Here is a 25,893-nt window from a genome sequence, read left to right as displayed (position 1 = left end):
GTTGGGTTGATAGAATCTCATTTAGGCAAGTCAAGGACAGTCAAGTCAAGTCAAGGACAGTCAAAGCAAGGCATGTATTTCCTTTAGATATGGTTTGGGAGATATAATCTCATTTATGCAAGGCAAGGCAAGGCAAGACAAGTTAAGAAAAGGCAAAGCATGGATTTTCTTTAGATTTCTTTGGGGAGATAAAATCTCATATTGTCAAGGCAAGGCAGGCATGGAATATCTTTAGATTTCATTGGGGAGATAGAATCTCATTTTGTCAAGTCAAGGCAAGGCATGGATTTTCTTTAGATTTGGTTGGGTGATAGAATAAAATTTAGGCAAGGCAAGACAAGGCAAGACAAGGCAAGGCAAGAACTGGATTTTCTTCAATTTTGCATGGGATGATAGAAACTCATTTAGGCAAGGCAAGGCAAAGCAATTCAAAGGAAGGCAAGGCAAGACATGGATTTTCTTTAGATAAATGTTTGGGAGAAAGCATCTCATTTAGGCACGGCAAGGCAAGGCAAGGCAAGACAAGGCATGGTAAGGCATGGATATTCTTTAGATTTGGTTGTGGACATAGAATCTCATTTAGGCAAGGAAAGGCATTGATTTTCTTTAGATTTGGTTAGGGAAATAGAATCTCATTTTGGCAAGTCTAAGCAATGCAAGCCAAGGCAAGGGATGTATTTTCTTTAGATTTGGTTTGGGAGGTAGAATCTCATTTTGGCAAGGTACGGCAAGGCATGGCAAGGCAAGACAAGTCAAGGCATGGCTAGGCATGGATTTTCTTTAGATTTCATTGGCTAGATTGAATCTCATTTTGGAAAGGCAAGGCATGGATTTCTTTAGATTGGTTGGGTGATAGAATTAATTTTAGGCAAGGCAAGACAAGGTAAGAAAAGGCAATACAAGGCAAGGCAAGGCATGGCAAGGCATGCATATCCTTTAGATTTGGTTGTGGACATAGAATCTCATTTAGGCAATGAAAGGCATTTATTTTCTTTAGATTGCGTTCGGGGAAAAAGAATCTCATTTAGGCAAGGCTAAGCAATGAAGGTAATGCAAGGCATGGATTTTCTTTAGATTGCATTAAGGAGATAGAATCTCAATTCGGCAAGGGAACTCAAGGAATGGCAAAGCATGGATTTCCTTTAGAATTGGTTGGTGAGAAACAATCTCATTTTGGCAAAGCAAGGGAAGGCAAGGCAAGGAAAGGCAAGGCAAGGCATGGATTAGCTTTTGATTTGGTTGCATGATATGATCACATTTAGGCAAGAGAAGGCAAGCCAAGACAATGCATGAATATTGTTCAGATTGGTTGGGGGAGATAGAATCTCATTAGGCAAGCAAGGCACAGCAATTGAAAGCAAGGCAAGGAAAGACAGGGATTTTCTTTAGAGAAACTTGGGGAGATAGAATCTCATTTAGGCAATGCAAGACATGGCAAGGCATGTATTTTCTTTAGATTTGGTTGGGTAGATGGAATATCATTTAGGCAAGGGAAGTCAAGGCCAGGAAAATCATGGATTTCCTTTAGATTTGGGTGGGGAGAATTAATCTCATTTAGGCAAGGCAAGGACAGGCAAGGCAAGTCAAAGACATTCAAGGCAAGACATGTATATCCTTTAGGTATGGTTCAGGAGATAGAATCTCATTTATGCAAGGCAAGGCAGGGCAAGGCAAGATAAGGCAAGGAAAGGCAAGGCATGGATTTTCTTTAGATTTCTTTGGGGAGATAGAATCTCATTTTTTCAAGGCAAGGCAAGGCATGGATTTTCTTTAGATTTGGTTGAGTCATAGAATAACATTTAGGCAAGGAAAGACAAGGCAAGTCATGGATTTTCTTCAATTTTGTTTGGGATGACAGAAACTCATTTAGGCAAGGCAAGGCAAAGCAATTCAAAGCAAGGCAAGGCAAGACATGGATTTTCTTTAGATATAGTTGGGGAGAAAGAATCTTATTTAGACATGGCATGGCAAGGCAAGGCAAGACAAGGCAAGGCAATGCATATATTTTCTTTTGATTTGGTTGGGGAGATAGAATATCATTTTGGCAAGGGACAGCAACGCAAGGCAAGGCATGGATTTCCTTTAGATTTTGTTCGGGAGATGGAATATCATTTATGCAAGGCAAGGCAAGGCACAACAAGGCAAGACAAGGCATGAATTTCCTTTAGATTTGGTTCGGGAGATAGAATCTCAGTTAAGCAAGGCAAGACAAGGCAAGGAAAGTCATGGATTTTCTTTAGATTTCATTGGGGAGATAGAATCTCATTTTGTCAAGGCAAGGCAAGGCATGGATTTTCTTTAGATTTTGTTGCATGATAGAATATTTAAACGAGGCAAGACATGGCTAGACAAGGCAAGGCAAGGCCTGGATTTTATTTACATTTGGTTACGGAGATAGAATCTCATTTTGGCAAAGCAAGACAAGGCAAAGCAGGGATTTTCTTCAGATTTTTTTGGCATAGATAGTATCTCATTTAGGCAAACCAGGGATAGGAAAGTCAAATCAAGGCAAGGCAAGGCATGTATTATCTTTAGATTTCGTTGGGTGATAGAATAACATTTAGGCATGGCAAGACAAGGCAAGACAAGGCAAGTCAAGACATGGATTTTCTTCAGATTTGGTTGGGGAGATAGAAACTCATTTAGGCAAGGCAAGGCAAGGCCTGGATTTTATTTAGATTTAGTTGGGGAGATAGAATCACATTTAGTCAAAGCCGGCAAAGGCAAGACAAGACAAAGCTAGGCATGGATTCTCTTTAGATTTGATTGGGGAGATAGAATCTCATTTTGGCAAGGCACAGGAAGGAAAGGCAAGGCATGGATTTTCTTTAGAATTGGTTGGGTAGATAGAATCACATTTAGGCAAGGCATGTCAAGGCAAGACAAGACAAGGCAAGACCTGAACTTTCTTCAATTTTGCTTGGGATGATAGAAACTCATTTAGGCAAGGCAAGCCAAAGGTATTCAAAGAAAGGCAAGGCAAGACATGGATTTTCATTAGACAAATGTTGGGGAGAAAGTATCTCATTTAGGCACTGCAAGGCAAGACAAGACATGACAAGGCATTATAAGGCATGGGTATCCTTTAGATTTGTTGTGGATATAGAATCTCATTTAGGCCAGGAAAGGCATGGATTTTCTTTAGATTTGGTTAGGGAAATAGAATCTAATTTGGCAAGGCTAAGCAATGCAAGGCAAGGCAAGGCATGGATTTTCTTTAGATTTGGTTGGGTAGATAGAATCTCTTTTAGAAAAGGGAACACAAGGAATTGCAAAGCATGAATTTTATTTAGATTTGGTTGGATAGATAGAATCTCATTTAGGCAAGGCATGTCAAGGCAAGGCATGACAAAGCAAGGCAAGGCACAGCAAGGATTTCCTTTAGATTTGGTTGCTGAGATAGAGTCTCATTTAGGCAAGGCAAGGCTAGACAAGGCATGGCAAAGCGTGGATTTCTTTAGATTTTGTTGCTTGATAGAATCACATTTAGGCAAGGGAAGGCATAGCAAGACAAGACAAGGCAAGGCATGGATTTTCTTCAGATTTGGTTGGGGTGATATAATCTCATTTAGGCAAGGCAAGGCACAGAATTCAAAGCAAGGAAAGGCAAGAAATGGATTTTCTTTAGATATGGTTGGGGAGATAAAATCGCATTTTGGCAATGCAAGACAAGGCAAGGAATGTATTTTTTAAGATTTGGTTGGGTAGATAGAATCTCATTTAGGCAAGTGAAGTCAAGGCAAGGAAAAGCATGGATTTTCTTTAGATTTGGTAGGGGAGATAGAATCTCATTTAAGCAAGGCAAGCAAAGGAAAAGCATGGATTTTCTTTAGATTTTTTGGGGAAGATAGAATTTCATTTAGGCAAGGCAGGGATAGGCAAGGCAAGGCAAGGCATGTATTATATCTAGATTTGGTTCGGTGATAGAATAACATTTAGGGAAGGCAAGACAAGGCACGACAAGGCAAGGCATGGATTTTCTTCAGATTTGGATGAGGAGATATAAACTCATTTAGGCAAGGCAAGGCTAGGTCTGGTTTTTATTTAGATTTGGTTGGGGTGATAGAATCTCATTTAGGCAATGCAAGCAGGGCACGACAAGGCAAGGAAAGGCTTGGATTTTGTTTAGATTTGGTTGGGGAGATAGGACCTCAATTAGGCAAGGGAAGACAAGGAAATTCAAGGCAAGGATTTTCTTTAGATTTCATTAGGCAGATGGAATCTCATTTAGGCAAGGCAAGGCAAGGCAAGGCAAGGATTTTCTTTAGATTTTTGGGGGGAGATAGAATCTCATTTAGGCAAACCAGGGATAGGAAAGTCAAATCAACGCAAGGCAAGGCAAGGCATGCATTATCTTTAGATTTGGTTTGATGATAGAATAACATTTAGGCAAGGCAAGACAAGGCAATGCAAGGCATGGATTTTCTTCAGATTTGGTTGGGGAGATAGAAACTCATTTAGGCAAGGCAAGGCAAGGCTTTAATTTTATTTAGATTTGGTTGGGAAGTAGAATCTCGTTTAGACAAGGCAAGGCAAGGAAACACAAGGCAAGGCAAGGCAAGGCATGCATTTTCTTTAGATTAGGTGGGGAGATAGAATCTCATTTAGGCAAGACAAGGCAAGGAAAAGCATGGATTTTCTTTAGATTTTTTTTGGAAGATAGAATTTCATATGGGCAAGGCAGGGATAGGCAAGGCAAGACGAGGCAAGACAAGGCAAGGCAAGGCCTGGATTTTTTCCAGATTTGGTTGGGGTGATAGAAACTCATTTATGCAAGGTAAAGCAAGCAAGATAAGGCAAGGCAAGGCATGGATTTTCTTTATATTTGGTTGGCGAGATAGAATCTCATTTATGCAAGGGAAGTCAGGGAAATTCAAGCCAAGGATTTTCTTAAGATTTCATTGGGAAGATGGAATCTGATTTTGGCAGAGCAAGGCAATGCAAAGCATGTATTTTCTTTAGATTTTTTTGGGTAGATAGAATCTCATTTAGGCAAGGCAGGGATAGGAAGGGCAAATCAAGGCAAGGCAAGGCATGTATTAACTTTTGATTTGTTTGGGTGATAGAATAATAATTAGGCAAGCCAAGACAAGGCAAGGCAAGGCATGGAATTTCTTCAGATTTGGTTGGGGAGATAGAAACTCATTTAGGCAAGGCAATGCATGGCCTGGATTTTCTTCAGATTTGGTTGGGGATATAGAATCTCATTTAGGCAAGGGAAGTCAAGGAAATTCAAGGCATAGATTTTCTTTAGATTTGGTTGGGAAGATAGAATCTCATTTTGGCAAGGCAAGGCAAAGCAAAGCATGGATTTTTTTTAGATTTCTTTGAGGAGATAGAATATCACTTAGCCAAGGTAAGGCAAGGCAAGGCAAGGCAAGGCAAGGCAAGGCAAGGCAAGACATATATGTTTTTTGGATTTGGTTGGGTAGATAGATTCTCATTTAGGAAAGTGAACTCAAGGAACTGAAAAGCATGGATTTTCTTTAGATTTGGTTGGGGAGAACAATCTCTTTTTGGCAAAGCAAGGGAAGGCAAGGCAAGGATAGACAAGGGAAGGCTAAGCATGGATTATCTTTAATTTGGTTGCGTGTTATGATCACATTTAGGCAACGCAAGGCAAGGCAAGGTAAGGCAAGGCATGGATTTTCTTTAGATTTGGTGGGGAAGATACAATCTCATTTTGGCAAGGCAAGGAAGGGCAAGGAAGGAAAGGCAAGGCAAGACAAAGCATGGATTATCTTTAGATTTGGTTGGGTAATATGATCACATTTAGGCAATGAGAAACAAGGCAAGGCTTGGATTTCCTTTAGATTGGTTGCTGAGATAGAATCTCATTTAGGCAAGGCAAGACAAGGCAAAGCAAGGCAAGGCATGGATAATCTTTAGATTTGGTTGCATAATAGAATCACAGTTAGGCAAGGGATGGCAAGGCAAGACAAGGCAAGGCAAGGCATGGATTTCTTAAGATTTGGGAGGGGAGATAGAGTCTCATTTAGGCAAGGCAAGGCACAGCAATTCAAAGCAAGGCAAGGAAAGACATGGATTTTCTTTAGATATGGTAGGGGAGATAGAATCTCATTTAGGAAATGCAAGACAAGGCAAGGCATGTATTTTCTTTAGATTGGTTGGATAGATAGAATCTCATTTAGGTAAGGGAAATCAAAGAATTTCAAGGCATTGGTTTTCTTTTGATTTGGTTGGGGAGATAGAATCTCATTTAGGTAAGGCAAGGCAAGGCAAGACAAGGCAAGGCAAAGCATGGATTTTCTTTAGATTTTTTGGTAGATAGAATCTCATTTAGGCAAGGCAGAGATAGGCAAGGCAAGGCAAGGCAAGGCAAGGCATGTATTATCTTTAGATTTGGTTCGGTGATAGAATAACCTTTAGGCAAGGCAAGGCAAGGCCAGACAATGCAAGGCAAGGCATGGATTTACTTCAGATTTGGTTGGGGAGATAGAAACTCATTTAGGCAAGGCAACGCAAGGTCTGGAGTTTATTTAGATTTGGTTGAGGAGATAGAATCTCATTTAGGCTAGGCAAGGCAAGACAGGGCAAGGCAAGGCTTAGATTTTCTTGAGATTAGGTTGGAGAGATAGAATCTCACTTTGGCAAGGCATGGCAAGGCAAGGCAAGGAATGGATTTTCTTTAGATTTGGTTGGGGAGATAGAATCTGATTTTGGCATGGCAAGGATAGGCAATGCAAGGCAAGGACAGGCAAGGCAAGGCATGTATTTCCTTTAGATTTGTTTCTGCATATAGAATCTCATTTATGCAAGGCAAGGAAAGACAAGGCAAGGCAAGGCAAAGCATGGATTTTCTTTAGATTTCCTTGGGGAGATAGAATCTCATTTTGACAAGGCAAGGCATGGAATTTCTTGAGATTTGGTTTGGTGATAGATTAACATTTAGGCAAGAAAAGACAAGGCAAGGCAAGGATGGATTTTCTTCAATTTTTGTTGGGATGATTGAAACTCATTTAGGCAGGTCAAGGCATGAATTTTCTTTAGATTTGGTTAGGGAAATCGAATCACATTTAGGCAAGGCTAAGCAATGTAATGCAAGGCAAGGCATGGATTTTCTTTACATTTTGTTGTGGAGATAGAATATCACTTAGGCAGGCAAGGAAAGGAAAGGCAAGGAATGTATTATCTTTAGATTTGGTTGGGTAGATTGAATCTCATTTCAGCAAGGAACTCAAATTCAAAGCATGCATTTTCTTTATATTTGGATGGGGAGATACAATCTCATTTTAGCAAGGCAAGGCAAGGCAAGGCAAGGCATGGATTTCCTTTAGTTTTGGTTGGGTAGATAGAATCTCATTTAGGCAAGACAAGGCAAGGCAAGGCAAGGGATGGATTTCCTTTAGATTTAGTTGCTGAGATAGAATCTCATTTTGGCAAGGCAAGGAAAGGCAAGGAATGGATTTCCTTTAGATTTGGTTGCTGAGATAGAATCTCATGTAGGCAAGGCAAGGCAAGGCAAGGCAAGGCAAGTCATGGGTTTCCTTTAGATTGGGTTGGCTGGATAGAATAACATTTAGGCAAGGAAACTCAAGGAAATGCAAAGCATGGATTTTTCTTTAGATTTGGTTGGGGAGATAAAATCTCATTTTGGCCAGGCAAGGCAAGGCAAGGCAAGGCATGAATTTCCTTTAGATTTGGTTGCTGAGATAGAATCTCATTTAGGCAAGGCAAGGCAAGACAAGGCAAGGCAAGCCATGGATTTTCTTGAAATTTGCTTACGTGATAGAATCACATTTAGGCAAGGGTAGGCAATGCAAGACAAGGCAAGCAAAGTATGCATTTTCTTCAGATTTGGTTGGGGAAATAGAATCTCATTTATGCAAGGCAAGGCACAGCAATTCAAAGCAAAGCAAGGAAAGACATGGATTTTCTATAGATATGGTTGGGAAGATAGTTTCTCATTTAGGCAATGCAAGACAAGGCAAGGCATGTATTTTCTTTGGATTTGGTTGGGGAGATAGAATCTCATTTAGGCAAGGGATGTCAAGGAAAATCAAGGTATGGATTTTTTTAGATGTTGGTAGGGAGATAGAATCTCATTTTGGCAAGGCAACAAAAGGCAAGTCAAGGCATGGATATTCTTTAGATTAGTTGGCAAGATAGAATCTCATTTAGGCAAGGCTAGTAAAGGCAAGGCAAGGCCAGCCAAGGCAAGGCAAGGCATGGATTTTCTTTAGATTTGGTTGGTGAGAAACAATCTCATTTAGGCACAGCAAAGCAAGTCAAGGCAAGGCAAGTCATGTCAAAGCATGGATATCCTGTACATTTGCTTGTGGAAATAGAAACTCATTTAGGCAAGGAAAGGCATGGATTTTCTTTAGATTTGGTTAGGGAAATAGATTCTCATTTATGCAAGGCTAAGCAATGGAAGGCAAGGCAAGGCATGGATTTATTGCAGATTTCGTTGGGGAGATGGAATATCAATTAGCCAAGGCAAAGCAAGGCAAGGCAAGACAAGGCAAGGCAAGGCAAGTCATGGATTTTCTTCAGATTTGGTTGGGGAGATATAATATCATTTTGGCAAGGCAAGGGAAGGCAAAGCCAGAAAAGGCAAGGCAAGGCAAGGCATGCATTATATTTAGATTTGGTTGGGTAGACAGAATCTCATTTAGGCAAGGCAAGTCCAGCAATTGAAAGCAAGACAAAGCAAATCATGTATTTTATTTAGATATGGTTGGGAGATAGAATCTCATTTTGTCAAGGCACGGCAAGACAAGGCAAGGCATGGATTTTCTTCAGACTAGGTTGGGTGATAGAATGACAATTAGGCAAGGCAAGACAAGTCAAGAATAGGCAAGGAAATGCATTGCAAGGCATGTATATCCTTTAGAATTGGATGTGGGCATAAAATCTCATTTAGGCTATGCAAGGCATGGACTTTCTTTAGATTTGGATAGGGAAAAAGAATCCCATTTAGACAAGGCAATGCAATGCAAGGCAATGGAAGGCATGGATTTTCTTTAGATTTGTTTGGGGAGAAGAATATCACTTAGCCAAGGCAGGCGAGGCAAGGCAAGACAAGGCAAGGCAAGGCATATATTTTTTAGATTTGTTTGGGCAGATAGAATCTCATTTAGGCAAGGGAACTCAAGGAATTGCAAAGCATGGATTTTCTTTAGATATGGTTGGGTTGATACAATCTCATTTTGGCAAGGCAAGGCAAAGCAAGGAAAGGAAAGGCAAGGCAAGTCATGTATAATGTTTAGATTTGGTTGGGTAGATAGAATCTCATTTTGGCAAGGCTAAGAAATGCAAGGCATGGATTTTCTTCAGATTTTGTTGGGGAGATAGAATCTCATTTAAGCAAGGCAAGGAACAGCATTTCAAAGCAAAGCAAGGCATGACATGGATTTTCTTTAGATATGGTTGGGGAGATAGAATCTCATTTAGGCAATGCAAGACAAGGCATGGCATGTATTTTCTTTAGATTTGGTTTTTTAGATAGAATCTCATTTAGACAAGGGAAGTCAAGGAAATTCAAGGCATCGATTTTCTTTAGATTTGGTTGGGTGTTAGAATAACATTATGGCAAGGAAAGACAAGGCAAGACAAGGCAAGGCAAGGCATGGATTTCCTTTAGGTTTTGTTCAGGAGTTAGAATATCATTTATGCAAGGCAAGGCAAGGCACGGCAAGGCAAGACAAGGCATGGATTTCCTTTAGATTTGGTTTGGGAGATAGAATCTCAGTTATGCAAGGCAAGACAAGGCAAGTAAGGCAACGATTTTCTTTATATTTCATTTGGGAGATAGAATATCACTTAGCCAAGGCAAGGAAATGAAAGACAAGGCAAGGCAAGGCTAGGAATATATTTTCTTTAGATTTGGTTGGGTAGATAGAATCTCATTTAAGCAGTGTAACTATGGAATTCCAAAGCATGGATTTTCGTTTGATTTGGTTGGGGAGATACAATCTCATATGGTAAGGCAAGGCAAGGCAAAGCAAGGAAAGGAAAGGCAAGGCAAGGCATGTATTATCTTTAGATTTGGTTGGGTAGATAGAATCTCATTTAGGCAAGGAAACTCAAGGAATTGCAAAGCATGGATTTTCTTTAGATTTCGTTGGGGAGAAACAATCTCATTTAGGCAAGGCAAGGCAAGGCAAGACATGAGAAGGCAAGGCTTGGATTTTCTTTCGATTTGGTTGGGGAGATAGAATCTAATTTCGGCAAGGCGAGAATAGGAAAGGCAAGGCAAGGACAGTCAAGACAAGGCATGGATTTTCTTTAGATTTGGTTGGGTAGATAGAATCTCATTTATGCAAGGCAAGGCTGGGGATGGATTTTCTTCATTTGATTGGGGAGATAGAATCTCATTTGGGCAAGGCAAGGCACAGCAATTCAAAGTAAGCCAAGGCAAGGCATGTATTTTCTTTAGATTTCGTTGGGGAGATAGAATCTCAATTTGGCAAGGCAAGGAAAGGCAAAGCATGGATTTTCTATAGATTTTTTTAAGTAGATAGAATCTCACTTAGGCAAGGCAGGGATAGGCAAAGCAAGTCAAGACAAGGCAAGGCCTTTATTATCTTTAGATTTGGTTGTGTGATAAAATAACATACAGGCAAGGCAAGACAAGGCAAGGCAAGGAATGGAGTTACTTCAGATTTGGTTGGGGAGATAGAAACTTATTTAGGCAAGGCATGGCAAGGCCTGGATTTTATTTAGAATTGGTTGGGGAGATAGAATCTCATTTTGGCATGGCAAGGACAGTCAAGGCAAGGCATGTATTTCCTTTAGATTGTTTGGGAGATAGAATCTCATTTATGCAAGGCAAGGCAAGGCAAGGCAAGGCAAGGCATGGATTTTCTTTAGATTTGGTTGGGGAGATAGAATCTCATTTTGGCATGGCAAGGACATTCAAGGCAAGGCATGTATTTCCTTTAGATTGTTTTGGGAGATAGAATCTCATTTTGGCAAGGCAAGGCAAGGCGTGGATTTTCTATAGATTTGGTTGGGTGAGAGATTAACATTTAAGCAAGGCAATGAAAGGCAAGTCAAGGCATGGCAAGGCAAGGCAAGCCATGGACTTTCATTAGATTTGGTTGGGGAGAATGAATCTCATTTAGGCAAGGCAATGCAAGGCAAGACAAGAGAAGGCAAGGCATGGATTTTCTTTCGATTTGGTGGGGGAGATAGAATCTCGTTTAGGCAAGGCAAGAATAGGCAAGGCAAGGCAAGGACAGTCAAGACAAGGCATGGATTTTCTTTAGATTTGGTTGGGGAGATATAATCTCATTTTGGCAAGGCAAGGCAAGGCTTAGATTTTCCAAAGGTATGGTTGGGTGGTAAATTAAAATTTTGGCAAGGAAAGACAAGGCAAGACATGGCAAGGCAAGGAATGCATTTTGTTCAATTTTGGTTGGGATGATAGAAACTCATTTAGGCATAGCAAGGCAAAGCAATTCAAAGCAAAACAAGGCTGGACATGGATTTTCTTTAGATATAGTTGGGGAGTAAGAATCTCATTTAGGCAAGACTAGACAAGGCAAGGCATGGCATGGCAAGGCGTGGATTTTCTTTAGATTTCATTGGGAGGATACAATATCACTTAGCCAAGTAAAGGCAAGGCAAGGCAAGGCAAGGCAAGTATATATTTTTTGTAGATTTGGTTGTGTAGATATAAATTTTTTTAGGCAAGGGAACTCAAGGAATTGCAAAGTTTTGATATTATTTAGATTTGGTAGGGGAGATACAATCTCCTTTTGGCAGTGCAAGCCAAGGCACGGCAAGGAAAGGCAAGGAAAGGCAAGGCATGAATTATCTTTAGATTTGGTTGGGTAGATAGAATCTCATTTAGGCAAGGGAACTCAAGGAATTGCAAAGCATGGATTTTCTTTAGATTTGGTTGGGGAAATATAATCTCATTTTGCAAGGCAAGGCACAGCAAGGAAAGGAAAGGCAAGGCAGGGAAAGGCAGTGCAAGGCATGGATTATCTTTAGATTTGGTTGTGTGATAGAATCACATGTAGGCATGGGAAGGCAAGGCAAGACAGGGCAAGGCATGGATTATCTTTAGATTTGGTTGTGTGATAGAATCACATTTAGGCATGGGAAGGCAAGGCAAGACAGGGAAAGGCATGGCATGGATTTTTTTCCCATTTGATTAGGGAGATAGAATCCCATTTAGGCAAGGCAAGGCACAGCAATTCAAAGTAAGAAAAGGCAAGGCATGTATTTTCTTTAGATTTGGTTGGGGAGGTAGAATGTCATTTAGGCAATGCAAGACAAGGCAAGGCATGTATCTTTAGATTAGCTTGTGTAGATGGAATCAATTTGGCAAGGCAAGGAAAGGCAAAGCATGGATTTTCTATAGATTTTTTTTTAAGTATATAGAATCTCATTTATGTAAGGCAGGGATAAGCAAGGCAAGTCAAGCCAAGGCAAGGCTTTTATTATCTTTAGATTTGGTTGTGTGATAAAATAACATTCAGGCAAGGCAAGACAAGGCAAGACAAGGCAAGGCAAGGCATGGAGTTACTTCAGATTTGGTTGGGGAGATAGAAACTCATTCAGGCAAGGCATGGCAAGGCCTGGATTTTATTTAGATTTGGTTGGGGAGATAGAAGTACATTTAGCCAAGGCAAGGACGGCAAGACAAGGCAAGGCAAGGATTGGATTTTCTTTAGATTTGGTTGGGGAGATAGAATCTCATTTTGGCATGGCAAGGACAGTCAAGGCAAGGCATGTATTTCCTTTAGATTGTTTTGGGAGATAGAATCTCATTTATGCAAGGCAAGTCAAGGCAAGACAAGGCAAGGCAAGGCAAGCCATGGATTTTCTATAGATTGGGTTGGGTGATAGATTAACATTTAAGCAAGGCAATGAAAGGCAAGTCAAGGCATGGCAAGGCAAGGCAAGCCATGGATTTTAATTAGTTGGGGAGAATGAATCTCATTTAGACAAGGCAATGGATAAAAGCATGGAATCATGGATTAATGTTAGTGTTAGGGTTAGAGCTAGGGCTTGGGTTAGCGATTGGCTTATGGTTAGGGTTAGGGTTAATGTTAGGGTTAGGGTTAGGACAGAGATTGAGTGTTACTTTCATCTTGGTTAGGGTTAGGGTTAGGGTTAGGATTAGGATTAGGTTCAGTGTTCGGGTTAAGTTTAGGTTTAGTGTAAGGGTTAGCATTAGGGTTAGGGTTGGGTTTAGCCTTAGTTTTAGTGTTAGGCTTAGGGTTAGGGTTAGGTTTAGGCTTAGGCTTAGGGTTAGGCTTATGGTTAGGGTTAGGGTAAGAGTTAAAGTTAGGGTTAGGGTTAGGGTTAGGTTCAGGGTTAGGTTAAGTGTTAGGGTTAGGGGTGTGTTTAGGGTTAGGGTTAGGTTCAGTGTTAGGTTAGGTGTTAGGGTTAGGGTTAGGGATAGGATTAGGGTTAGAGTTAGGGTTTGGCTTATGGTTAAGTGTTAGGGTTAGGGTTAGTGTTAGTGTTAGGTTCAGTGTTAGGTTAAGGGTTAAGGTTAGGCTTATGATTAGGGTTATGGTTAGGGTTAGCGTTAGGTTCAGGGTTAGTTTAAGTGTTAGGGTTAGGTTTAAGGTTAGGCTTAGGTTTTGGTTTAGGGTTAGGGTTAGGGTTATGGTTAGGATTTCTGTTAGGTCTAGGTTAGGGTTTGGGTTAGAGTTAGGGTTAGGTTTACCATTAGGTTCACGGTTAGGTTAAGGGTTTGGGTTAGGGTTAGGATTAGGTTTAGGGTTAGGGTTAGGGTTATGGTTTGGTTTAGGGTTGTGGTTAGGGTTGGGGTTAGGGTTAGGGTTAGGTTCAGGGTTAGCATCAGGGTTAGTATTAGGGTTAGGGTTAGGGTTAGGGTTAGGTTAGGTTAGGTTAGAGTTAGTGTTAAAGTTAGGTTAGGGGTAGGTTCAGGGTTAGGTTAAGGGTTAGGGTTAGGTTTAGGTTAAGGTTTAGGTTTGGGTTTGGTTTAGGGTTAGGTTTAGTGTTAGGGATATGGTTATGGTTAGGGTTAGGGTTTGGTTCAGTGTAAGGTTAAGGGTTACCGTTAAGGATAGGGTTAGGGTTAGGTTTAGGGTTAGGTGAAGGGTTAGGGTTAGGGTTAGGATTAGGGTTAGGTTCATGGATAGGTTCAAGGTTAGGTTAAGGGTTGGGTTTAGGCTTATGGTTAGGTTAGGGTTATGGTTAGGGTTAGGTTTAGGGTTAGGTTCAGGGTTAGGTTAAGTGTTAGGTTTAGGGCTAGGGTTAGGTTTGGGGTTAGGGTTAGGGTTTGGCTTATGGTTAGGGTTAGGGTTAGGGTTAGGGTTAGGGTTAGGATTAGGGTCAGGGTTAAGTTTAGGGTTAGGGTTAGGGTTAGGGTTAGGGTTATTGTTTGGGTTAGGTTTAGTGTTAGGGTTAGGTTTAGGTTCATGGTTACGTTAAGGGTTAGGGTTAGACTTATGGTTGGGGTTAGTGTTAGGTTTAGCGTTCTGGTTAGGGTTAGGGTTAGGTTCGGTGTTAGGTTAAGGGTTTAGGTTAGGGTTCAGGTTAGGGTTAGGGTTAGGGTTTTGCTTATGTTTAGGCTTATGTTTAGGGTTAGGTGAAGGGTTAGGGTTAGGGTTAGAGTTAGGGTTAGGGTTAGTGTTTGGGTTAGTGTTAGGTTAGGGTTATTGTTAGGGTTAGATTTTGTGTTAGGGTTAGGTTTAGGTTTAGGGTTAGGGTTTGGTTTAGGGTTAGTTTAAGGGCTAAGGTTTGGCTTATGGTTAGGAATAGTGTTAGGTTTACGGTTAGGGTTAGGCATGGGGTTAGGGTTAAGTTCAGGGTTATGTTATGTGTTAGGGTTAGGGTTAGGGTTTGGGTTAGCGTTAGGGTTAGTGTTATGGTTCGGTTTAGGTTTAGGATTAGGTTTAGGGTTAGGGTTAGTTTCAGGGTTGGGTTAAGTGTTAGGGTTAGGGTTAGCGTTAGGTTTAGGGTTAGGGTTAGTGTTAGGCTTATGGTTGGTTCAGGGTTAGGTTTAGGGTTCTGGTTAGGGTTAGGTTCAGGTTTAGGTTAAGTGTTAGGGTTAGGGTTAGGGTTAGGCTTATGGTTAGGGTTAGGTTTAGGGTTAGGTTTGGGTTTAGGGTTAGGGTTAGGTTCTGTGTTAGGTTATGGGTTAGGGTTTGGCTTATGATTAGGGTTAGGGTTAGGGTTAGGGTTAGGGTTAGGGTTAGGGTTTGGCTTATGGTTAGGATTAGGTTTAGGGTTAGGTTTGGGTTTAGGGTTAGGGTTAGGTTCTGTGTTAGGTTATGGGTTAGGGTTTGGCTTATGATTAGGGTTAGGGTTAGGGTTAGGGTTAGGGTTAGGGTTTGGCTTATGGTTAGGATTAGGTTTAGGGTTAGGTTTGGGTTTAGGGTTAGGGTTAGGTTCTGTGTTAGGTTATGGGTTAGGGTTTGGCTTATGATTAGGCTTAGGGTTAGGGTTAGGGTTAGGGTTTGGTTAGGGTTAGGTTCAGGGTTAGGTCAAGTGTTAAGGTTAGGGTTAGGGTTGGGGTTAGTTTTAGGGGTGGGGTTAGGGTTAGGGTTAGGGTTAGTGTTCGGTTAGGGTTAGGGTTTTGGTTTGTTTGGTTTATGGTTAGCGTTAGGGTTAGTGTTAGGGTTAGGCTTATGTTTGTGTTTAGGGTTAGGTTTAGGGTTCTGGTTAGGGTTAGGTTTAGGTTCAGGGTTAGGTAAAGCGTTAGGGTTAGAGTTAGGGTTAGCATTTGGGTTTGGCTTTTGGTTAGGGTTAGGTTGAGGGTTAGGTTCAGGGTTATGGTTAGGGTTAGTGTTAGGGTTAGAGTTAGGTTCAGGATTAGCTTAAGTTTTAGGCTTAAGCTTAAGGTTATGTTTAGTGTTAAGGTTAGGTTCAGGGTTAGGTTAAGGTTTAGGGTTAGGGTTAGGGTTGGGTTTAGGGTATGGCTTATGTTCATGATTAGGTTTAGGGTAGGGATAGGTTTAGGTTTAGGTTTAGGGTTAGGGTTAGGTTCAGGGTTAGGTTAAGGGTTAGGTTTAGGCTTATGGTTAGGTATAGTGTTAGGGTTAGGGTTAGGGTTAGGTTAGGGCTAGGGTTGGGTTCAGGATTATGTTAAGTGTTAGGCTTAGTGTTAGGGTTAGGTTTAGGGTTAGGGTTAGGTTAGGGTAAGGGTTAGGATTAGAGTTAGGGTTAGAATTTGGTTTAGGCTTAGGGTTAGGTATAGGTTTAGGTTCAGGGTTTGTGTCAGGATTAGAGTTAGGGTTAAGGTTATAGTTAGGAATAGGGTTAGGGTTAGGTTCAGGGTTAGTGTCAGGGTTAGCGTTAGAGTCAGCGTCAGGGTTAAGGTTAGGTTTAGCATTAGGGTTAGCTTCAGGGTAAGTTTTAGGGTTAGGGTTAGAGTAAGGTTTAGGGTTAGGATTAGGTTAAGGTTAGGTTCAGGGTCAGGTTAAGGGTTAGGGTTAGGGTTATGGTTAGGGTTAGGGTTTGGTTTAGGGTTAGGGTTAGTGTTACGGTTAGGGTTAGGATTAATGTTAGGTTCAGTGTTAGGTTCAGGGTTAGCGTCAGGGTTAGGGTTAGGGTTAGATTTAGGGTTAGGGTTAGGTTCAGCGTTAGGGTTAGGTTCAGGTTAAGTGTTAGGTTTAGGGTTAGGGTTAGGGTTAGGATTAGGGTTAGGGATGGGGTTAGGATTAGAGTTAATGTTAGGGTTAGGTTCAGGCTTAGGGTTTGTGAGCCAGAATACAACAGGGACCTACAGAACAGTTCCAGGACTTCTTACAAAGGTTACCTAGGGCAGTAGAATTACAGGTAACAGATCCAGAATCAAGACAATCAATTATATATACTATAGCTTATGAAAATGCAAACCCTATATGCAAAAGAATACTTTTGCCTTTAAAGATCAGATCAGCTCCGCTAGAAGAATGGGTTTTGTATGCAGCCAACATTGACTATAATGTGCAAGATACTGGAGCTTGGGTAGGAGAAGCCATTTCCAAAGGTTTAAAATGGCAAAGGAAATTCAAAGGTCTAGAATTGAGGATGTAAGGGCTTGGCAAAGAGAAGCACCTTACAGAGGTCAACATAGATACCAAGAGGCTAGAGGTTACTACTACTATGAACCAGAAACTTGGGTAGGAAGAGCCTTCCCCTGGAGACCACGAAGGCTCTAGGAACCTAGATGTTTCAACTGTGGTAAAACTTGACATACTAAGAGAAACTGTAGACAAATGAATTCTAACAATACCTCATATGGAAGCCACTGCCTTCTGGATTGTGTAGAAGATGTGGTAAGGGCAGACCCTGGACCAATGAATGTAGATCGACCAGGGACATACAAGGAAACCCCTTAAGGTCGTGAAACCCCGAGGGGTGGCCTCAAGAAGTCCCCCACATCGAGAAAGGTCAGGTCATTCCCAATAGCAGTGGAAAACAATCTCTCACAGGAACAATAGATAGTTCTTTCCCTATTGTGAAAAATGATACTGTTCTAGATGGTAGTTTGAATAGTGATGAAGAATCGTGTGAATGGACAAAATGAGAAGCTTGCATATTTTGGCAAGCTTCTATTAATGATAAAAGGCCTCAGTTGAAAGTGAAAATTAATAATAAAGTTATTTCTGGCTTAGTGGACACTGGGGCGGATGTAACTATTATTACTCAAAAATCTTGGCCTCAGAAATGGCCTCTTAGAGAGGCAAATGTACAATTTTTAGGAATTGGAACTCTATCTAGAGTTCGACAGACTGTTAACTCAGTGGTCTGCATTGGACCGGAAGGACAGAAAGGGATACTGAAACCATATGTGGCAGATATAGCTATAAATCTCTGGGGTCATGATCTCTTACAGCAATGGAATACTCAGATTAATATTCCTCCAGTGTCAGATAAAAATTATGTACAATCTTTAGATAGTAGAAAAGATCTGGTAAGACACTATGGAAAACGGTTACCAACCATCCATGCTGTACAGAAACTAGGTACAAATGATGGACTTTCAGAGGAGCCAAAGGCCCTGCCATTGAAGTGGCTTACAGATGAACCAGTTTAGGTAGGACAATGGCCTATGACCTCTGAGAAGCTAGAGGCTTTAGAAAAGTTAGTACAGGAACAGCTAGACGATGGACATATAGAGGAATCTACCAGTCCTTGGAATTCTCCTGTATTTGTCATCAAAAAGAAGTCAGGTAAGTGGAGAAAGCAGACAGACCTGAGAGCTATAAATAAGGTAATTCAACCAATGGGCTCTCTGCAACCTGGAATGCCATTACCTTCCTTAATGCCTAAAGGATGGCCTATCATAGTCATTGATCTAAAAGACTGTTTTTTCACAATACCTTTACAGGAAAATGATAGAGAAAAATTTGCATTTACTGTACCAACTCTTAATAATTCACAGCCAGTTAGGAGATATCAGTGGAGGGTTTTGCCACAAGGAATGCTAAATAGCCCTACTTTGTGTCAACACTTTGTACATCAACCTTTGGGAATAATTCATAAGAAATTTTCACAATCTCTTGTTTATCATTACATGGATGACATTCTTTTATCAGATTCTAATAAGGAAACTTTGGAATGTATGTTTGAAATGGTGAAGGAAGTTCTGCCTCGTTGGGGATTACAGATTGCCTCAGAAAAGATACAAAGAGGAGATTCTATTAACTATTTAGGTTACAAGATAGACTTACAAAGAATCAGACCTCAAAAGGTTCAAATTAGGAGAGATCGTTATCAAACTCTTAATTCTCTTCAGAAATTATTAGGGGAAATTTCTCAATTACAGATGATTATTGGTGTAGAAGGACATGACTTAAAGCAGTTAAAATGGCCCTAAAAGGTGATAAGGACCTAAACAGTCCTAGAATATTATCTGCTGAGGCAGAAAAAGAGTTACAATGGGTAGAAAAAAGAATATTGGATGCACATGTAGATCGGATAAACCTTAATTTAGACTGTATTCTGGTTATCTTGCCATCCAGAGAATGCCCTTCTGGAATTCTGATGCAGAGGGAAGACACTATATCGGAATGGATATTTCTGCCACATAAACAGAATAAAAAGTTAAAGACATATATAGAAAAGATTTCTGATTTGATTTTAAAGGGTAAATTAAGACTTCGTCAGCTGACTGGAAAAGATCCAGCAGAAATTATAGTACCTTTAACTAATGAAGAAATTTCTTCCTTATGGAAAGATAATGAATATTAGCAAACAGCTCTGACTGACTTTTTGGGAACAATTAGTAACAACTATCCCAAAACTGACAGAATTAAATTCATAAAAAAGACAGTCTGGATTCTTCCACATATTGTAAGACAAACTCCCATTTCTGGAGTTCTTACCTTCTACACTGATGCCAACAAATCAGGTAAGGCAGGTTATAAAGCAGGTGAGGTAAGTAAAGTAGTTTTCTACGCCCACGGCGGTCACGCCGGTGTAGCAGAAGATGCCACTAAGGTGGGCTAAGGCCGATGGGTTGGGGTCTGCGCTCCCTGGAGATGAGCCCCAGGCGGTTCTCTGGCAATCAGCTGCAATCATGATGCCCGGATGAGTCAACTCGAAGCCGCTGTCCTTGGTACCACTGCAGCCTCTTCTTCCTTGTCTTTTTGTTCTGTGCACTTCTTATATCTTGCCAGCAAACTGCGCTGATGTTAAAGGAGCATCTGAGGACATGCTGAACTCTGCCCCACCGTTTATCAAAGCCTTTGCTGAAGTGGCCAGTTCAGGGAATAGATGGGTGAATCATGAGGGAAAAAGACAACTTTGGAAAGACTTGCCTTTCCTGGAAAAGATTAGCTAGATCTAGAAAGCCCTGGTGTATATTGGATAAAGAAGAGAGAAAAGAAGTATTAGAAAACATGAAGCCAGCATTAAAATACTGGGTGACTTTATGGAAAGAATTTGATAGATTTCATGATATAGAAGAATTTTATGAGGCTTATTTTACAGGAGACTTAGACCCTGGGACCTAAAGATATCTGGGTCCTGAGAATCAGGAAATGGGTAGAGACGTGGTTGATGGTATGAGACAGATTTTAGAGAACTCTTAGATCATGGGCAATGACCGCAATCTGATGCTTAGAATAGATCATCTATAAACAATTATGCTGTTCTTTTTCTTTCTGTTGTATGATCTGATGATGTAGCCCCCTTGCCAAGTTCCCTGATTGCAATAATATATAAGCACTGCTTGAGATGAAGAAAACATTGAATATGTCTGTCTGTCATTTCCTCGCCGATTCCTGATTTCTCCTTGAGCCTTCTCCCTTGTTCTCCCTCGGTCGATGGTCTCCACGAGAGACGGTCCATGGCAGTAGTTCAAAGTCCATATACATCTGTACAGAAGGCAGAATTATATGCAATTCTCATGGTACTTATGGATTTCACAGAACCTCTTAATATAGTTACTGATTCTCAATATGCAGAGAGAGTTGTGTTACACATTGAGACTGCAGAATTTGTTCCTGATAATACAGAATTAACTTCTCTGTTTTTACAATTACAGGAAACTATCAGCAACAGAATTAATCCTATATACCTTACACATATCAGATCCCATACGGGTCTGCCTGGCCCACTAGCACAAGGCAATGATGAGATTGATCGTTTATTAATTGGAAGTGTGCTAGAAGCCTCAGAATTTCATAAGAAACATGTAAATAGCAAAGGTTTGAAAAAGGACTTCTCCATCTCTTGGCAACAAGCCAAGGAGATAGTGAAAAACTGTCCTACTTGTTCCTTTTATAATCAAACTCCATTGCCAGCAGGTTGTAATCCTAAGGGCATTCAGAGAAACGAGGTTTGACAGACTGATGTCTTTCACATTGCAGAGTTTGGAAATTTGAAATGTGTGCATCATACTATAGACACATTCTCAGGGTTCCAATGGGCTACTGCTCTTAACTCTTAAAAAGCTGATTCTATTATTACACACCTTCTAGAGGTGATGGCAGTTATGGGTATACCTGCACAAATAAAAACTGACAATGCTCCAGCATATGTCTCTACAAAATTGGAACAATTTTTCAAATATTATAACATACAGCATGTTACCGGTATACCACACAATCCTGACCTGAACTGACTGATCATTCTTCACACACTAAACAGTTCTCAGTACATCTTAGCGTGCTTGTATGTGCTTGTGATGAAGTCTCCAGAGATTATGTAGTCATTAGGTCAGCCTTCATGATCTATTTAACTGTATGTTACATTTGGGAGGTGGTTAACAATAGGAGGGGCCTGTCCAGAGGAGCAGGGTTCTAAAGGTATGCCCTTGCAGTATCCTGCCCGGGGCTCTTCCTCTGCTCATTTCTGTTTTCTCTGACCACCATCGGGTAAACTGCTCCTCTCTGAGGATATTCTGAACTTTGCTGGGAGTGAGTTTTCCCAGCCTAGGATTTGGAATATGAACAGAGATTAGGTAGCACCTGTCTAAGGATTCCAAGGAAGATAGGATGACAGGCGCTGCCCCAACGGCATCTTTGCCTGAATTGCTTACCCACTGTCTAATTCCTCTCCCCTGTCCTTCATAAGCCTCTATCCCCGTGAGCAGGAAGTGCTGACTTGGATAGTCAGCACCCGGGAGTGGACAATCCCTGCTCTTCAAGCCCTCTGTAGGTCCCCTAGCCTAAGGACGACTGTAGGGCTGTTCATTTGAGCCTTCTCTCATGATCATGTTCTTGGGCTCACTTCCTATCTGCTCATTATTGCAGCATAGTTCTTAGATGATCTCTTGGCAGAGTCCAAGTCTCTGAACTAGCTGCACTTCAGCCTGTTTGTGGCAATGTTATCGCTTTACATACTTGGCCTCAAGTGTTGGTGATGCCCATTCATGGAAGACTTCTTAGGCTTCCAATGATATTTCACCTTCTTGGAAAAGTCTCTAGTCTCCAGAAAAGACATGACCATTTCAATGTAACTCTGGGACTTTGGTTTGGGTCTTGTAGGGATATCTGAGTTTTTGGAAACGTGAGCTGTTCAGGTTGGCCTTCTCTAAATCAAGACTGGTTTCCACCTGACTGGTTTCTCCTTTAAAAAATTCTAAATATCCTTCTGCACTCTCTGCTCTGGGAGACTGTATTTCTCAGGAACTTGGTCAGCTCCCCAGTAGTGTTCTGAGGATGTTGTTCATATGTGAGGTGCATTTTGGGTGTGCCATACTTCTCTCTAATTCAAAAGCAGTCAAGTCCTTAAGATGAAATGGGGGCACTTCTCAAAATTCCTACTTTCCTGGGATCTTCAGCATCACCTCGCTGGGTTTGACTAATATCCTTAGGTAGTGAGAAATTCCTGAGTTAGTCCTGAAAGACCACTTAGATTTTCCCCTTTCTTAGAAAACTGAAATCCATTTCCCTACAGTCTGGATGTGTCTGGGACATTGTAACTGCGAATCTTCAATTTGAATGCCAACATTCTGGTGTTGTAATGATGACACCCACCCCTGTGTCCAGTAATCTTCAAGGACTCAGTTTCAGTCTTTGGTCATTTATAGAAGCCTACCAATATACGTTGTTTCTTCCATGAATTTTTGTTTCATCCCCCAAAGCTATTCTACCATTCACAACAGCATGATGTTTTACAAAAGGGACTGGGTTTCTTAATTGTTCTGGGGAGGGTTGTCATACACTGAGAATGACTGGACCCTATTTGACATGGGGGACTTCAAGAGCCCCCCCCAAGAGTTTCCCAATAGTAAAGGGTTGCCTAATTTGTCTCTTTTTGATCTACATTCACTGGTCCAGTGTTGGCCTTTGCTGCATCTTCTATATAATCCAGAAGGTTGGGACCTTCTATTTGGGTTATTCCCAGAAGAAGCATTATTTGTAGGGGTGCCTTGTCTACAATTTTTCTGATATCCTATTCTACCACAATTAAAACATTTAGTATTTCGATGTCTTTTCATAGCTTTTGACAATCACTTCCCTTACCCAACCTTAGTGTTATAGTCAAAGCACTCAACATTGGGTGTGTGCAGGATCCATTCTTCCATTGGTGCTGATTTGATCTTTAAGGACTCATGCACATTTTCCCATTTAAATTGGCATTTTCAAAAGCTAGAGATTGAATGAGTACTTGTCTAGCTTTTAGATCCGATACCCTACCCCTATTTTTGTACAGCTTTTATCAATCTTTGCAAAAAGTCACTGGGCCTTGTTTAAACTTAGCACATGACCCTTGTTTTCCCAAGTTCTTGAATCTGGCCACTGTGTGAATTGTGTACAGAGAGGGATGTGCATAAAGAAGCAATGTTGTGGTAGGCACTGCCTGAAGGTTGTGGGTGGTTAACTGTTTCAAACCCAAGCACCTCAGGAGTTGGAGGCCTGTGGAGTTTGGGCAGCACCTGGAGGCTGTTGTAGAGAGGCTGCAACAGGAAAATCCCAGACTTACTCAGAGGCTGCTCTGGGAGCAGAAAAGCCAGGGGCAAACAGCTACATTGTGACTTTTGTGCCTGAGTTGGATGCTAGATGTGTTTATCTAATTACCAATGAAAAATCTGGAGTGAGATAACTGGAGTAAGGACCTGTGTATGATCAGAAGTGGCAGAGAAGCCGCCAGTGACCTCCTATCTCTTCTATTCCTGCATCATAAAGGGCTGAGATCTTGTTGGCCCCGCCTTCTTACTTCCTGTCTCTGTGTCAGTTCTCCAACACCTCTATTGGTCAGCTAGTGGGTAGCTCTGCCCTGACTCAGAGCAAACTTTATTGTCAGAATGCAGTCAGAATATCACAAGAGATGTTCACTTGTGTATGTTGGAGGCAGGGGGAAACATGCCCAGCATAAATACTATGGGGTCCAGGCCGTGCTTCAGTCAGACTCCAGAGAGATCAGTGACTTTTTTTAATGAGACAGGATTTCTGTGTAGCTCTAGTTCGTCCTGTACCTTGCTCTATAGACTAGGCTGGCCTCCAATTCGGGTATCTGCCTGGCTCTGTCTCCAAAGAGCTGGGGTTAAAGGTGTGTGTACAGCCTTTCTACTTTTAAGTATATATAATTCTTTATTCGTGGAGAGATGATGGCTGGGTGTATTGAGACCAATAAATGTGGATGGATAAGGAGTCAGAGCAAGTTTGAGCAGATGTTTATTAGGAAAGTGCTCACATTAAAGAGTCAGACTTATACAACCAAGCAGGTCAGGAAACAGAGCTGCACACATGTGGGCCTCATATTTATGGTTTTGCTACATCAGTGACCATGCCCAAGTGTGCATGGTGTGAGTTACCTGTACCAACCTCCAAGTGAGCATGGCCAGCATTTTCCCTACAATTCCCCTTTTAGTCAAAAGACTAAAACTTAACACTGTAAATTATCATTAACAATCCTAAGGGTGAATAACAAGAAGATATTTAATCTACTAATGTCACATCTAAACTATATCTATTTCCAACTAACCATTGTCAACTGAAAGAGATGCCCAAGCTTGAAGACCTCCTTCCAAACCCAACCTTAAACAATAGGAAGCTAGCCCTACCTAGGTGTCAACTGTGGGAAAAGAAGCTTAGTATTCTCCATACTACTTCCTGCTGAATTGGGACAACGACAACCTCGTAGGGTCCTGGGGGAAGAAATGTTAGTGTAATGAATATCCTTGAATGGGTTATATCCAGTCCATGTCTGGTGAGAGATTCTTGACTGAAGGTCCAGGTTGACGTTTTTATCTTGATTGAAGTTCTTGTGATGATTGAAGTCCGTACCCAAGGTCCTGGCTGGAGTGTCGGTTGAAACGAAGCATGTTGGATCCAGCGTACTCAAGGAGGTGTGGCCCATTCTCCTTCCAGAGCATCTAGGGATTGCTGTCAGGCAAGTGTGCATGACTCAAACAAATATTAGCAGAGAAATGTTTGCTTGTATATGTATGCATACCGGGAAAGGCAACCATGGGAAAATAATAATTGAGAGGGTATACACCTTTGGTCACAAGGGAGTTGTTTGCAGGAAGGGGGACCATCTGGCAGATGACAGGCGACCTCTGCAACGGGGACACGGGAGCTGGCTGAGACCTGCAGAGGACGGTCTCGGGGCTTTTAACATGCTTGGATTTAGAGGAGGAAAGCCAAATCCACCTCTAAAGTCAGCATTGGTTTAATTGAATAGGGACTAGGAAATAGAAATTGAGTTCTCTGATAAGACAGCTATAAAGTTAACCATATAACACATTCCTTTGTTTGATGGTTATAACTACCTTGTTTTAAGTATTTACCCATGCAGTGTCTCTTGACTTTTGGAGATGCCTTTTTCTGTGAAGATAAAAACAAAACGCTTGCCTTTCCTTTGGGAGGCTTCTATACAGTTTGAGATCTGCCTTGGTATGTTACCTGTCATTCTTCTCATCGAGCGGTTTTTCTTTTTCGACTGGAATCTTGATTAACTTTGGTATGCAAACAAATGTCCTGGTTTCCATACAGAGGTCAATACATCTTTGAAGTATACTGGCTGATTCAGTTCAGTGTTTTTCCATCGTCCAGTGTCTTTCTGCAGGTGTTTGTCCTTTCTCATTAGCATTAACAAAGTTTAGTGTTAAGAACACACTATGTAACCTATGTCTGGGGGTTTTGTTCCCCCAGCCTGTTTGTGGAGCATTTCTTAGTGTTCTATGAGATCTACCACTGCTTGTCCTGTAGGATTGTTTGGTATGCTATTTACGTGTGTTATAATATTTGAAAAACTGTTCCAATTTAGTGGAGACATATGCTGGAGCACTGTCAGTTTTTTTAATAACAAAGGAAATTCTTTATTGTAAACAAGGTATAAAGTACAACAAAAAATATTGTGCAAATTGGAACTCATGATTCTTTATAATTTTTTTTAAGAAATCTTTTTCAAGGGTTCAAGTTTGCATGTCAGAAACCTACATCCAAGGTACAGAAACCGTTTAAAGGGGATGGTACAGTGACAGGTTTTCACTATATATTTTGAACAATTTACCTTTACTACCGAGTGTATTATCCACTTTACAACAGAACAGAA

At 41.1% G+C, this 25,893-nt stretch overlaps 1 pseudogene; it reads right to left on the bottom strand.

Annotated features, from left to right (window-relative positions):
• LOC118239826 overlaps positions 1 to 24,693 on the bottom strand; it is a 32,754-nt pseudogene extending 8,061 nt beyond the window's left edge.
• Positions 24,694 to 25,893: the final 1,200 nt, after the last annotated feature.

The sequence above is a fragment of the Cricetulus griseus genome, unplaced genomic scaffold (assembly GCF_003668045.3).
Source record: "Cricetulus griseus strain 17A/GY unplaced genomic scaffold, alternate assembly CriGri-PICRH-1.0 unplaced_scaffold_71, whole genome shotgun sequence".
Lineage (NCBI taxonomy): Eukaryota > Metazoa > Chordata > Mammalia > Rodentia > Cricetidae > Cricetulus > Cricetulus griseus.
The sequence above is the reverse complement of the archived record's forward strand: the minus strand, read 5'-3'. Positions and strand labels throughout refer to the sequence as shown.